Genomic DNA, 16,582 nt, shown 5'->3' with positions numbered 1-16,582 from the left:
TGCTAGCATGCACAAAGACTTAGATTCAATTTCTTGGTACCACATTCATAGAAAAAGACAGACATTGTGTTTTGGCTCAAGTGGTACAGCTTGAGCTTTGGGAAAGTGCCCATGCCTTGAGTTCAAGCCTCAGGACGGGCAATATATATATATATATATATATATATATATATATATATATATATATATATATATATAGTATCTCATGGACTTTCCTGCCTGGGCTGGCTACAAGTTGCAATCTTTTCATCTCATCCAACTGAGTAGTTAGGATTACAAGTATGAGGCATGGGTGCCCAATTGTTCAATTTCTTTTAAAAAATATCATTGTTTTTACTGTAACAATGGGGTACAGAGGACTCACAGTTATATAAGTCAGAATGAGTACATTTCTTTTTGAACAGTGCAACCTCCTCCTACATTTTCTCCTAGCGTTTTCCCTCCTGATCCCCCTCACCAACAAATTGGAAAGGAAATATTCCTTTCCAACACAGTGTATATGTTGGAGTATCGTTGAATTAATTCACCCTTTCTTTGTGGGTTTCTCTTTTCCTTCCTCAAATCAATGAGACATATACAAGACAAACGGTACAGAAATAAGAACAGCTACAGAAGGGAAACAAACAGAAGAAAAATAGGAAAATAAAGAATTGCAAATAGTGCAATAAACAACTCCTTGTTGCCATTTCATGGAGTTCATTTTGATAAGCATCATTTTATGCCATCATTTGCATAGAGCTACTGAGCGCTTGCGTTTCTCTCCTAAGAATATCTTCATTTGGTAAAAAGCCGGGCTCGGTGGCTCCTACCAGTAATCCTAGTTATACAGCAGTGTGAGATCTGAGGATCGAGGTTCAAAGCCAGGCAGGGCACTAAAGTCTCTGAGACTCTTATCTCCAATTATTCACCAGAAAACCTAAAGTGGCCCTGTGGCTCAAGGGAACAGTTTGAGACTTGGTTCCAGCTGAATTTCCGGATTTTCCTAGTGGTAGGCCTTGCTTGTGTCACTAATGTTAACTTATTTGACTGACTTATAAAGGACCCAATGACATGAGAACAGAAGAAAAAAAGCAATAATATTTAATATACCAGAACTAAAGAGCCCTTTGGGAAGACCAAAGGCTTAGCTTCAGATTCTTGCAGTCAAACTGAAAATGAAAATAATTTTCTGGAAAACTAGTAGACCCAGATCATCAAAGGTCTATGCTAAAAGGGGAAAGGAAAAAATGGAAATCAAACTCAATGTTATGTAGCACTATACCTCCTGCTCTGGCATTGTAAAAATAATGGTTCTACTTTGGGTGTAGTGATTTGCAACTGCATGCACAACTAGTTTGATTGACAGAGATAAGGACAACAAATTTGTGATCAATTTGAGAGGTTAGAGAAAAGGTTCACTGAGAGCCTCTCAGGAATTGACTAAATGTTTGGAATGCTATGAAAGGAAGAACTCACATGGAAAATCTTGAGAAAAGATCTCTGGGCAACAGGCTAATCGAGTGACAACCATAAATTCATTTCACTGGGATTCATTTATTGGAATTTCATTTTCAGGCACTTTTGTCCTACTAGTAGACCGGTAAAACAGGAGAGAAGACAGAAAATCTCTCCATCACTAGAGCCATCAGATTTTTCCAGAGCAGACCCATTTTACTTTTGCTGCTGGGAGATTTTTCATGAAGGCCTTGAAAGTGCTTGAGTCTTTAACAGAATTAGTAAAAAGCATCACTGAATTGGCCACGTGTGTGTGTGTGTGTGCGGGCGCGTGCGTGTGTGTATCTGTGGTTCAATAGCACAGAAGAAAGAGGTAATGGGCCTTCTCTTTGAACTACCCCAGTGAATGACACCATCTCCCTGGTGGTATCATAGGTCACCATTCTAGAATTAAGATTTCTGTTTCGCAGTGGTTAAGGAACCATGTTCATTGTCCTGATCTACGTAGAATCCAGGCTACGCTTTCCTGTTTCTCCAAATTGTGCTTATTGGGTAGTTGTTCTTGGTTCCAAGACATCTTCCTGTACAGTGAGAGCAGCACTTTGCCTCTTGTGTATGCCTCTGGGCCTCATGCCTGTAAATCACACGCTTTCCCTAGGGCAAACTCTTTGTATTTCGGTTTTATTTACCTCCATAATGCTATATTTGCACTATTTCAATTCCAGAAATATCTCAGCACACTCTGGACAAAGGACTTCATCAGTAGTCACAGTCCAACTATTCTCATTCCGGGCCTCAGGTGAAACTAGTTGGGTTAGGGTCAGGACTCCTCATGCTTAGGGATTGTGTGGCACCAGTCCACCCCCTTAGACACTGTCTCAGTGTCCTCATCTGTGTAAGTTTTAGCATGATTTTACTAGGCTAAGAGTGCAGCTTATTTGGTAGAATGGCAGTATAGGGAGCTCAAGGCCCTGAATTCCAACCCCAGTACCACCATATTGCTGCAGCTCACAGCATTAAAAAATTTTTTTTGCCATTCCTGGGGCTTGAACTCAGGTTCTGAGGACTGTCCTTGGGCTTTCTCAAGGTTAGTGAGCTACCAGTTGAACCACAGCACCACTTCCAGCTTTTTGTATGTATGTGGTACCAAGGAATTGGACCCGAGTCTTCATGCATTCTACGCAAGCACTCTACCAACTCAGCCAAACTCCAGCCCCTTTCACAGTTCTTTTTTGTAAGTTTCAAGCTTCATCATCTGTGGTCATGGTAGATTGCATGTTCTCACTGTCTCACATATCTTGTATCTTATTTCAGATTATTTGACAACCTGTTTTCTCTTTGTCACGTTGTCAAAATTTGTCTTAAGCAAGGGAAATTTCATCTTGCTTTTCTTTTCCTTTTCTTTCTCCTTCTTGTCTCCTACTTCCTTCTCTCAAGCACTGCATTTTTAGGAGTCAAATATATCACACCTATGGAAAGCCATTTTAAAATTAGATGATTTTAAAATAATCTATGTCGATCCATGTATTTCAGTATTATAACATGATTAGAAATGAAATATTAGGAGCAAGGTTGTTGAAAATATTTCTAAAAGTCAAAGTCTAGTCATGATCATTTAAAAACTACTCATGTCTAAGCAAGACAGAAATATTGGAAAAATACCTTAGTGGTTTAAAGCCTATGTTAAAATCTAGGACAATTATCATACTCAATGATGATACCATTTTTTCTCATCAGCTTGCATTGAATACTGACATGTTTACTATCAAATCCTTACCAACTTATTCGGGATGTCCCCCTTCCAATTCCGTGAAGCAAGAAATAAAAGCAGACATCAAGCTGAGAAATAAATTATTTGCTGATGGACTTTGTAGCAACATATAGAGGGATATAAAATAAATTATTGGAACAATAACTTTGTGAAGTCTGTGAGAACACAGTGAACAGAGAGATATCCACTTGAGATTAAACGAGACATAGTATTTAAAAATATTTCTGTGTTCCAGATAAAAGCATAGCTACTGAAGCAGAAAGACTGTCAACCAACTGGGAAAAGATATCTACCAATAATACATCGGAAAAATGCTTAATATTCAGTATTTACTGGGAACTCAAGAAACTAATCCCCCCAAACCCAACAAACCAATCACTAAATGGGCAAGGGAACTAAAGAGAGACATATAAAAATAAGTTTAAAATGGCAGAAAAGCATATGAGAAAATGTTTATCATCCATGCTGATAAAGGAAATGCAAATAAAAACAACCCTAAGATACCATGTTACCCCAATTAGAACGGCCAAGATTCTGAACTCATAATGACAGGGTAGTGGAGAAAAAGGAACCCTACTGCACTGCTGGTGGGAATGTAAACAAGTTCAGCCTCTCTAGAAAATGCTGTGGAGGTTCCTTACCGAAATGAAAATAGACCTTCCCTCTGTTCCCACCATACCTCTCCTGGGCATCTATTCTGAGCATCATAACCCACATTATGATAAGGACATCTGCTCAGCTATGTTCATCTCTGCATTATTCACAATAGCCAGGTGATGGAAACAATCCAGATGCCTTATTGCTTGTGATGAATATATATATATATATATATATATATATATATTACAATGGAATTCTACATAGCCAACAGACAAGATAAAATAATGGAATTCGTAAAATTCTGGCTGTGGATTTGTCATATCTGGCTTTATTTTAAGGAATGTACCTCTTATTCTTTTCTCATGCTTTAAACATGAATGGATGTTGTATTTTGTCAAATGCCTTCTTCGTGTCCAGAGAAATTATATGATTCTTGTCTTTAGTCTATTGATATGATGTACTACATTGATTGATTTGTGAATGTTAAACCAACCTTGCATCTGTGAGATGAAGCCTACTTGATCATAGTGTATAATTTTTAAATTTGTTTCTGGATTCTGTTGGCTAGTATTTTATTGAGGAATTTTGTGTCTGTGTTCATTAGAGAGATAGGTCTGTAGTTTTCTTTTTTTGTTGGGTCTTCCCCTGGTTTGGGAATGAGAGTAATATTAGCTTCATAAAATGAGTATGGTATTGCTCCTTCTGCTTAAATTTTCAGAAAAAAATTCAAGATTATAGGTGTTACTTCATTTTTAAATGTCTTGTAGAATTCCAACTGAAACCTTGTGGCCCTGGGCTCTTTTGGGTTGGCATTTCCCTGATGGCTTCCACAATTTCATTATATGAAATTGGTTCATTCAATTTGTTTACTTATTCATTGTTCATTGTGGGTAGCCTATATTTATTTAAGAAATCATCCATTTCTACTAGATTTTCTTGTTTCTTTGAATATAGGCCCTGGTAGTACTTATTCATAATGGACTGAATTTCTTGGATATTGGTTGTGATTGTTCCCGTGGGGTCTCTAAACTTGTTTGCGTCTCCCCTCTCCTTTTTTTGTTTAATCTTGCAGAGGTCTGTCAATTTTGTTGACTCTTTCAAAAAACCAACTTTTTGATTTATTAATTTTGTGTATAGTAGATCTTATTTCAGTCTCTGATATTTCTGATTTTATTTTCATTATTTCTCCTTCTAGTTGTTTTAGAATTAACTTTTTCTTGCTCCTCTAGGTATTTCAATTTTTTTAAGTTATTTACATGCTCTTCTTCTGTCTTTTTAATATGTGCTCCTAGTGCGATAATTTTGCCCCTTAGAACTGCCTTTGATGTGTCCCATAAGTTCCTTTGTTATATCTCTGATTGTCATTACATTCAAGGAAAACAAGATGAGGGTGGGGTGGGGGGGAGGGAAAGGGGGACCAAGACATGAGAAAGGGTATCAATGTTTGTGAAGTAATGCACCTTCCATCTGGCAAATGTAATGTAACCCTTCTATTAATTACAATAAAAATATATGGAAAAAAATAAAAATAAATATGTAAAAAAGAAAATTTAAACACAACTACATAGACATAAAAACTTAGGACTCTATAGACATAATGTTTTATTACATAGATTATTATCTCTCTATGACATACAAACCCTCAGCCTAATTTTGATTATGTTCTAAAATGTAAGTACTAGTGATTGTATATAGACATTCCCTTCTTGAATACCTGTTTGTTAAACACATCATTTGAGATATGAGGTAAAAATCAATGTTAATAAATTCTTTAATTAAAAAAGATGACATTCACAGGGAAGTGGATGAATCTAGAGAGAATTACGTTGAGGGAGACAAGTCAAGACCAAAGGAACAAAAGGTGCAGGGTATCCTTAATATATGTTTATTAGATCCAAACAGTACAAGCGTGATGACTCAATATTTGCACACCCAATCCTATGGACATTGGTATTGAAAATATAAACACAACTTCATAGACATAAAATTTCTGACTCTATAGACATAATGTTTTATTACATAGATTAATATGTATCTCTGACATAAAAATCCTCAGCCTAATTTTCATTATGTTCTAAAATCGAAGTGCCAGTGATTGTATACAGATTCCATTCTTGAATAGTTGTTTCTTAAACATGTTATTTGAAATATGATGTAAAAATAAATGTTAATAAAATATTAAAATATTTCTGTGTTCAATAAATAGGAAAACAATGTTATATTTTTGTCTCTAATTTGACATATAGATTCAACAAAATAAAAACTAAAAGGCATTATACCTTCTGACTTTATTTTCCTTCTTTGCTTACAGCTACTATTAAATCAGTGTGCCTGAAATAAATATAAAAAATAATGAAGTGGCAACACAAATTCAAGCAATATACATTGCATGACTCATTTAACTAACTTTTTTTCTGTACAACTGCTTAATAATAACAATTAAAAAAAACTGGATCCAGGCTCCAGTTGCTCACTGCTATAATCCTAGCTATGATATTAAGCATCGATAAATTCAGAAGTGGAGATATGACTCAAGGCTAGTGTACTAAGTCCTGAATTGAAGCCTGAGGATCAGCACACACAGAAAAGAAAACACTAGGAAAATGATCGCCAGTGAACAGACATGATTTCTAACAAAGCAATGGAGTGGAGAGCTGATTATTGTCTTCATGGTTTGGCTGTGTGTGCGACTTCTTTTCATCATTTCCTTCTGGAAGCCATTGTCATCAACGTTTCCTATAGAGTTTCTGCAAGAGGAGTCTCCAAGAAAATGGAAAGTTAGGACAGTCTGCTTCAGAATGCACAGAAACCTGCAGGAACACACTGGGGCGGAGGGGAGGATTGGAACTAAGCAGTGGAGCGAATTGGCACCCATCTTTGGGTTTCTAGACAGGACAAAGACCTAGGTAGGAGACCTCTAGTTCTACAGGTAGATGATCTGGGGTCTGAGGGAACTCCAGAGGACACTGCATTTTTGTATTTAACCTTACTCAGTAACATAACCCAGTCTTGAAATGGCTGCAGCTTATATAATTTTCTCTTCCATTACCTGACAAATGTAACTGTAACCCCTCTATATATTATCCCAATAATAAAATTGAAAAAAATAATCAAAAATTAGGAAAATAATGGCTTGCACTAACAAACATGTCCCTACTTTGCAAATGAACCCCAAATAATACTTTCATACATTCCTCCCATGCTGTAATTTTTGCGCTCTATTGAATCAGCAGAGGCATTGCCAAGTTTGTACGGCTGCAGAAAGGGAGGTAGAATAGAGACAATTCTGCCCAGCTGCTTCCACCAAAATATTCAAGCGATCTTCAGAGCTAGGCTGCATGTGGGAAGCTGTGTCAGCTGGTGGAGGCAGCAGGAGGAGCAGCTGGGGCAGCCCAGACTCTCAATTGTGCTTCCCTGGGAGGTTTATGTTATGACTTAAATCACTGTGGGAGGATTACTGTAAGCTTGTTGACAGTAATAAGTGGCTGCATCTTCAGGCTGCAGGCTGCTGATGGTGAGAGTGAACTCTGTCCTAGATCCACCGCCACGGAACCTGGATGGGACCCCAGATATTAAACTGCATGCTCTGTATATCAGCATCTTGGGAGCTTTCCCTGGTGTCTACTGATACCAGCTTAAGTAATTGGTAATGCCCTGACTGGCCCTGCAATTGATGGTGACTCTGTCTCCTGGAGATGCAGACAGGGAGGATGGAGACTGGGTCATCTCAATGGCACATCTGGAACCTGGCAGTGGAAACATAAAAAAAAAATTAACTTCCTGAAATCATGTTACAAGAGGTCTTCCATGAAGTTCCAGACAGCTCTGGATGTCCTAGGCTGAGTTTATGCCCAGCACTGTCCTTCTTTACCTGGAGGCAGAGCAGCAGGAGCCCCAGGAGCTGAGCAGAGGTCCTCATGTCCATGCTGTGTGCTGACTGGACTGACTGCAGCCCAGGGTGTGGGCAGACTCTGAAGAAGTGCTCAAGGCAGTGGGCTGAGCTCTGCGCACATGCAAATGAGCAGGGGCTGGGCATGGCTGGGCACAGCTGCAGGCTTGGCTGTCCTCAGTCACTACAGGTCTTGCATCCACAGGTGTCCCACACCAGAGGAAAGACACATAAATTTGTTTTCATATAATTGATAATTTTATAAATATTTCCAAATGTATAATGCAGAGAAGCAACTGATGTCACAAGGTAGTTCATAAATATATTGAAATATATTCCTGTTTCTTCTTAGATCTTTTATTTACTATCAACAATTCTAGAGGCAAAATGTGATGCATGCTGATGCAATTCATGAGGCTCTGCTACCCAGAGATACATGGCACTGACCCCAGTGAGTGAAAACAGCATGTCTACATAGATATCAGTCTTGATATTCACATCTGTAAGAGAAGGGGAAGGGGGAGGGAGAAAGGGACAGAGAGGGACAGAGAGAGAGAGAGAGAGAGAGAGAGAGAGAGAGAGAGAGAGAGAGAGAGAGAGAGAGAGAGAGAGAGAGAGAGAGAGACAGAGAGACAGAGAGACAGACAGAGACAGAGACAGACAGAGAGACAGAGACAGAGAGAGAGAGACAGAGACAGAGAGAGAGAGGCGTAGAGATTTCTTCTCAAACAAGTCAACATAATCCCAAGGAAACATTTTGGATATGGATAAAGCATGGATAGAAATTTCATTAATCACTACTATGTCATGACATTTTCTGAATACTCCATCTCAGTTTCATATCAAGAGGAGCCATTTTGCTTTCCCCATGCATATCCCAGAGGCCAGGAATTCTGAGAGTCTTAGTGACACATCACAATTTACCTAAATAGGATGAAGAAGACATGCCATGCACATCTTCCTGTGGTGAGGTTGGAACAAGTCAGGTCCAAATGTGATTCTGCAGTCATTTTTCTAAGTATTCATGAGGTGTCAGCCTGTGTGGAGATGTGAAGGCTGACCTCAACTTTCAGGCCCTGGAATGGCTTGGAGAGTTTTGGGTCAGGATCCTCTGTCCAGGGCTGACATTCTTGCTCTGTGCTCTGAAAGCAACAGTCAACATCCAGGGTGAGGGAGCTGAGAACCCGGAAGTGACAAAGGCCCTGCCCTGTGGTGGCCTTGTCTTCAGTGGAGGAAAATTCTCCCCACTCTCTGGGCTTGAGCCCAGACCAAAGGCCAGGAGCAGGTGGAGAGTCTAAGTGATCAGGAGCTCAGAGTTTGCCTGCTCTGTGTGGCTGGCTGACTTCCCTGCTGTTCTCACCAACCATGAGGAAAGTCAGCAAATGTCCCTCATAGTGTCTTGTCAGCGTTGGATTCGTGAGGAGGACCTGTGCATCGAGTGTGTGAATTCTTCATCTGGCTGAGGATTCTGAACAACAGGATCTCTGAGATAAATTTCCAAGTCTTTCCATGGTCAATTCCTTCCTTATAACTTGAATTATCTCTCATTTGACTCTCTTCCATTCAGTGTGTACTGTCCTATGGAGGATTCACAAATTTTGACAGTGCACACGAGGTCACACCTCAGAAGACACATCTGCATAAACTGTTGAAATGCAATTGTTAATCCATTCCAGGAATCCTGGTGAAAAAGAGCATCATGGTCAGACTACTTAAGTTAACAATATCAGAGACACACAGAGAACCATGGTAGTTGGAGCAGTGTCTCAGGCAAACGTGCACAGTGATAGCTGTGCAGCTAGCTTGCCAGCCTTCGGTTCTGGTTCCTGTGGACCAGAAGGAAGTAGCAGCCCTCCTACTCTCCAAGTCTTTCCAGAACTGCACTCTGGGGTTTTGCAGATTGTGAGGTTGGCTTGCCCTCTGGTGGCAGCGTTGTGACATCACAATCCTTAGGATTGTCAGTATGGAGACCCAGAGTGTAGAATGAATTTTCCTCCAGTATTCAATCAACAAGCTGGTCCTGTTCCACATGTTTCCAGTCCAGATTCAGTATGATATTCAAATGAGTCCTCTCCTCTGGCATTTTATGACAATTAGCGAAAAAATATCCATATTTTCGTTATGAATTCTGAGAACTGACTGTCCACAAGGAAGTTGACAGCCTAGAAGATATGTTCCATATAAGGTTCCAAACATGTGATTTTTGTATAGTGGTCCTTTGCTGTACTGTAGTGCACAAGAGTGTACCGAAGGCTCTTGGCCCCGATCTGCCAAACTATTCTGCCATAGCACTCAGTCTCAAGGTGCTGACAAAGGGAAGTAATCACATGGAAACATGTTTTCAACATCACCTCCTTTCCTTAAAGTCTGTCTTTACCATCTGTATCCCATATAAAACAACTGGAACAATTGAATTTGAAGTGCAGGTTGCCACATTAGCATCCACACAATAGGACTCAGCATGGAAAGACTGACCAAGACTTGGTTTCAAATTTTGTGATTTTTCCCGTTGCCAAGTCTTGTGTCTATCACCTTATTTGGCTGCTCTACCAAAGGATGGTAATACATCAGAAGAGTAAGTTGGAGTAATAATAATGAATATACTTGAAGCAATGAGTCCTTTGTGAAGAGCAAAGGCTTAGTTCTGAGGCTTTTGGTCAGATTGAAGGTGGAAATAGTTTTCTGGAAAATTTCTAGAGGCAGATCATCGAAGGTTTCTGCTAACACGGAAAGGAAAGAATGGAAATCCAACTCAATGCTATATAGAATTGTTGAGTGTAGTGGCTTAGAACACAAGCCCCACTACTTTGATTGATAAAGAGAAGGATGATAGTTTGAGACCAATCTGACAGATTAGCATCGTCACCAAGAAGTTTTTTGTCAGGACAATAGAAATATTCACTGAGGGCATTTCAGTAATTGGCTAAGCACCCATGGAAATTTGGATCGTGGTGAAAGAATATTTCTTTTACCTGACATGGAAAACTCCTGAGAAAATATCATCTCTAGGAAATGGTTCATGGAGTGACACCTGTAAAGTCATTTCACTGGTATTCATTTGATTAGAATTTCATTTCCAGGCAAGTTTGTGCTTCTTGAAGATCTGCAGAAGATGAATAAATTTCTATGGCAATAGCAATCTGATTTTTGCAGTGTTAAAGCATACCCTAGACAAAAGTGAGTCTCTTCAAATCTTGGTGATGGGAAAACTGATTTTCTACATAAAGAAGATTGAATCTTCTTCTATAGTCTCACTATTGCAAAAATCAATCCCACTGGATCAATGATACTAATATGAGATGTGAAACATCATAACTATGACCAAAAATTCTTTGAAGGTATAGACATAGCTAATTATTATTCTATTGCCCTGGATATATGAAGAAGAAATGACACATGATACTACATCCATTTTAAATGTTTCTGCATATCAGGATGTAAATGTATATATATGTTCCCCCTACAGTGGTGAGAATTTGGTCTGGATGTTGATTCTGGTCTTCATTTTTGTTCAAGGCTAGTATTCTACCCTTCTAGCCAACTCCACTTCTGGGTTTTTGGCAGTTAATTGGAAATAAGAGTCTCACAGGATTTCTTGCCAGAGCTTGCTTCAAACCTCCATTTTCATGTCTCATCCCCTTGAACAGCAATGATTACAGACTTTAGTCATCTGCAAACAATAGGAAAACAATTCTTAGACCAAGTAATTTATTTTTCATGTTTTAATGTGTGTGGTATTATTTTGCATATGATTTTTTTGGCCTGTCCTTGTACTTTACCTCACGGCCTGGCACTGTCCCTGAGCTTTCTCAAGGCAAGATCTCTACTACTTGAGCCACAACACCATTCTCACTCTTTCTATGTCGTGGAACCCAGGAATTGAACCCATAGCTTCATGTTTGCAAGGCAAGCACTCTATCACTAGGCCAAACACCAGATCTTGCATCTACACCAGATCTTGCATCTGATGTTTTTTAATGAGAAAGTTCTTTCAATAGCTTTTCCTGTGCAACACCATGAAAAATTTGTGATATTTCACACAATTCCCAGCTCTTTACAGATTTTTCCAAGACTTAATGAAGCTTTTTCCCATGATTCCACATTGGTATATAAAAGTTAGAATCAAATATAGGTGAGTTCCATCCTCTAAGGGTCATCATTTAGGTTTAAAATTTCTGAGAAAGGGGCTGGGAGTTTGGCCTAGTGGTAAGAGTGCTTGCCTAGCATGCACGAAGACCAGGGTTCGATTCCTCAGCACTCCACATACACAGAAAAAGCCAGAAGTGGTGCTGTGGCTCAAGTGGTAGAGTGCTAGCCTTGAGAAAGTCCAAGGACAATGCTCAGGCCCTGAGCTCAAGCCACAGGACTGGCAAAAAAAAATTCTGAGAAATTGAGTGACACCCTGGACTGTCAGGTATCTCAGTCCATTATGATCTTTATGATTGCTTTGTGAAAGCTCATTTCTGAAATCCTGGGTTTCCTACAGAGTTGTGTTATTAGGGACTTTATAGGAGATTTGAGAATGTAGTATTTCTTGAGAAAGGCAGGTTGACACTTGATCATAGGTGAGGTCTGGGGAATCCTCTGGAGAGCTTGTTGGGCAGGTGAGAGTGACAGTGACCCATTTTGGGGTTTTCCACAAGGTGGAAAATCACAGAATTTTGCAGCCCAAACCCTCAAGCAGCTTCACAGAGCCAGAAAATCCCTAATATCTAGTTCCAACTTCACTGAATACATCAGGAGATTAGAAGATGATTACATCCATTTCCTTTATGTAAGCAATACCTGTGTGAAGAATCATGGCTGGCTTCTGTTTTGCTGTGTGAATCACAAATGATGTATTTATAGGACAAGAGACATGGCTAGGTCTGTGCTTCTGGGGCAGAGAAGGGATAGAGACTAAGAGATAAAGAAGCTTTTTAGAACTTTTGATTAAATGCTTGCAGTAATGTTCAGACCCAGGCTGCATGTGAGAAGCTGTGTCAGCAGGTGGAGGCAGCAGGAGGAGCAGCTGGGGCAGCCTAGACTCTCACTTCTGCTTCCCTGGGAGGTTTATGTCATGGCTTGTATCACTGTGGGAGGAAGCTTATCATACTGCTGACAGTAATAAGTGGCAGCATCTTCAGGCTGCAGGCTGCTGATGGTGAGAGAGTAATCTGACCCAGATCCACTGCCACTGAACCTGGATGGGACCCCAGATGCCAAATTGGATGTGTAAAACATCAGACGCTTAGGAGCTTTCCCTGGTGTCTGCTGATACCAGTTTAGGTAATTGCTAATGCCCTGACTGGCCCTGCAATTGATGGTGACTCTGTCTCCTGGAGATGCAGACAGGGAGGATGGAGACTGGGTCATCTGGATGTCACATCTGGAACCTGGCAGAAAAAAAAAAACAAAAAACCACAAATCTTTCTTGCTAACCATATTACAGGAGGTCTTTCCTGACGTTCCAGACAACCCTGGATTTCCTAGGCAGAGTTAATGCCCAGCACTGTCGTTCCTTACCTGGCAGACAGAGCAGCAGGAGCCCCAGGAGCTGAGCAGGGGTCCTCATGTCCATGCTGTGTGCTGACTGGATTGACTGCTGCCCAGGGTGTGGGCAGACTCTGAAGAAGTGCTCAGGGCAGTGGGCTGAGCTCTGGGCACATGCAAATGAGCAGAGGCTGGGCAAGGCTGGGCACAGCTGCAGGCTTGACAGTCCTCAGTGAGTCACCACAGGCCTTGTGTCCACAGGTGTCCACACCAGAGCAGAGACACATACATTTTCCTGAAGAAAATGGAGACCATTAGATAGAAGAAATGCTTTTAGACTGCTTTACAAATGTTTGATATACAGAAGCTACTCATGTAATAGGCTATTTCATAAATGTATTGAAACACATTCTTGTTTCTTAATAGATCTTTTATTCAGTCAATAATTCTTAGTGGTTGAAACCGTCACCTTCTCCTCTTCTATCCAAGTGCTTATCACATTGAAAATTGTTATCTTTCTTCCTTCCTTTTTCCTTTTCACTCTTTCTTTCCTTTTTCTTTTTTCTCATTATCTCCTAACCTCTTCTACTCTCTCATTCTTTCTTCCTAGATCCTGCTTTTCTTTCTTTCCTTCCTCCTCTTTTTCTTTCTTTCACTCTTTCTCTTTTTCTCTTTCTTCCTTCCTTTCTTCCATTCTTTTTTGATTATAATTTAGATTTTTCCTTGAATCTTGGACTGGGATATGAGTGTTATTAGTTTTTTGTCCCAAGATGGATACTCTGCCACATGAGACATGCTTTCATTTCTGGCTTTTTGGTGCCTAGTAAGAGTCTCATGCTGTTTCTTTTACAGGCTTTCATTGAACACCCCTTCTCATGCGTCACACTCCTGAGTAGGTAAGTATACAGGTATTAGCCATCAGAACATCACTAAAATTTAAACATTTCATTTCTGTGTGTGTGTGTGTGTGTGTGTGTGTGTGTGTGTGTGTGTGTGTGTGTGTAAAATCACCCTGATGGATGAACTGAGGCCTTAGGTGCTGTCTCTTAGATTCTGTGCTCAAGTCTAATACTCTGCTTTACCACTTGAGCCACAGCTCCACTTTCAGATTATGCATAGCTAATGGGAAACAATAATCTCTGGGACTTTAAGTTGAAATCAATTTTGTAGATATATTTACTCTGATTTCTCAATAATGTCTCACAATTACCCCGCCATGGAAACTTTACCTATCTTCTATTCTCAGTATTAAAATAGACTGTGCTTTTCCCAATTTGAGACCACTCATATTTTTCCACTTTTATCATTTGGTGTTACTTCTCACAGTCCATCAGCATGAAGTGTTAAGTGTTGATACTGGCCATACTTACTTCAACAAAAACCACTGCTCCCCAACCAAACATGCCCATGGCTTAATCCTTTTCCAATGAGTGGAAATATTTTGTCTACACAGACATCACTATTGCTGTTTACATCTTTGTGACAAAGACAGACAGAGAAAAAGAGAGAGAGAGAGAGAGAGAGAGAGAGAGAGAGACAGAGAGAGACAGAGAGAGACAGAGAGAGACAGAGAGAGAGAGAGAGAGAGACAGAGAGACAGAGAGAGAGACAGAGAGAGAGAGAGAGAGAGAGAGAGAGAGAGAGAGAGAGAGAGAGAAAGAGAGAGAGAGAGAGAGAGAAAATATGGACCAGTCTTGATCTCTTCTCAAGCCAGGAAAAATGTCCTGAAAAATGTCCTTAGATCTATACTGAACACAGATAAGGATCTGATCACTCAGATATGTTATCAGGCTTTTCCCTGAACACCAAGCCCAGTTTCTCAGAGAGAGGAGCCATCTTTACCTTCATCATATACACTTGAGTGTAGGAATTCTGAGAATCTCAATGATTCATCACAATGCATCTAAGTAGGGTGAAGAAAATAGATGTTGTCATCAACACCTTACTGTGGTTAGTTAGGTTATGTGATTACAGAGTCATTTTTCTAATTATTCATATAGTTTCAGTAAATGTGGCGATGTGAAGGCAGACATAAAATTTCTTCACTGGAATGACCTGGAGAGATTTGGGTCAGGAACCTCTGTCCAGGGCTGACATTCTTGCTCTGGCTCCTTAAGAAGCAATCACTTTCCAGCGTGATAGAGCTGAGAACCTGGAGGTGACAAAGGCCCTGCCCTGTGGTGGCCTTGTTTGCAGTTGAAGAAAATGCTCCCCACACCCTGGGGTTGAGCCAGACCAAAGGCCATGAGCAGGTGGGGAGACTGAGTCTTCAAGAGCTCTGAGTTTGTCTGCTCTGTGTGGCTGGCTGACTTCCCTGCCGTTCTCACCAACCACGAGGAAAGTCAGCAAATGTCCCTCATCCACAGTATCCTGTCAACCAGCATGGCTTCTCCTCACACACACGAGGAGGACATGTGGATTTAGTGCATAAACTTTCCATCTATTGTGTGCTTTGCTCCTCCATGAGGATTCTGAAAAACAGGTTCTGTGATAGCAGTAAAATTTCCAGGTCTTTGCATCGCACATTTTCCCCACATACACTCAAGTATCTCAGACTGGAACCTCTTAGAACATGAGGTCTTCAGTGTGTTCTGTCTTCCTGAGGATTCACAAGGCTAAGCCATGCTATCTGTGCACACAAGGCTTGTTGCACCTCAGAAGCAGCTCCTGTTCTCTCACATCTGGATCCACCCTCGAATTGGACTTCTTACTGCATTCCCAGAATCCTGGTGAAAAGGGGCACCAGTGTCAGTGTGTGCTTGTTCCAGATCAAATGAAGTAGAAAATAGTCAGAAACTCACAGAGAATCATGCAGTGTTGTCGGGAGCAAGAGTGGAACCAACTGTACTTTGATTTGCATCAGATAATTGCTTGATTGTCTTATTGTTTTTTGGCCTTCTCCTGTTCAATTGATCTGAGATTTACCATATGAATGTAACCCCCAACAGTTCCCTGATTAACCATCTGGATGTAACACCTGGCAGTGCCCTGGTCTCAAGAAGGGATATAAGCTTTGAGTTGAGAATAAACGGGGCGCTGCAGTTTTTGCCTGGGCTGCAGACCTCCCGGACCCGATGTGTTTGTCTCTCTTCTATTTTTTCCAGTCCCTGCCCCCTATTTCAGGAACCCCAATTTGCTGCCGGTAGGCCCCGGCACAGTGTGAGCAGTGTCTCAGACACAGGTGCACCGAAATAGCTGTGCAGGAAGCTCGCCAGTATTTCTCTATGTCTTTCAAGATTGGGACTCTGAGGCTTTGTGATTGTGAGGTTGGCTTGTCATCTGTTGGGACAATTGGGACTTGAGCAAGTGTAGTATTTTCAGTTTGGATTCCCAGGGTCTAGACTGAGTCTTTCTGCCAATATTCACAAAGCCAGTACTATCCCGTCTGTTTCAAGGACAGGCTCAATAATAAAGTC

The 16,582-nt window shown here is 40.5% G+C and overlaps 1 pseudogene; it reads right to left on the bottom strand.

Annotated features, from left to right (window-relative positions):
• Nucleotides 1–12,746: 12,746 nt before the first annotated feature.
• Nucleotides 12,747–13,254, bottom strand: LOC150060397 (immunoglobulin kappa variable 1D-33 pseudogene; annotated as a pseudogene).
• Between the last annotated feature and the right edge of the window lie 3,328 nt (nt 13,255–16,582).

The sequence above is a fragment of the Megascapheus bottae genome, chromosome 7, assembly GCF_031878675.1.
Source record: "Megascapheus bottae isolate mThoBot1 chromosome 7, mThoBot2.hap1, whole genome shotgun sequence".
NCBI classification, from domain to species: domain Eukaryota; kingdom Metazoa; phylum Chordata; class Mammalia; order Rodentia; family Geomyidae; genus Megascapheus; species Megascapheus bottae.
This window is presented reverse-complemented; position numbering and strand designations above follow the sequence as displayed.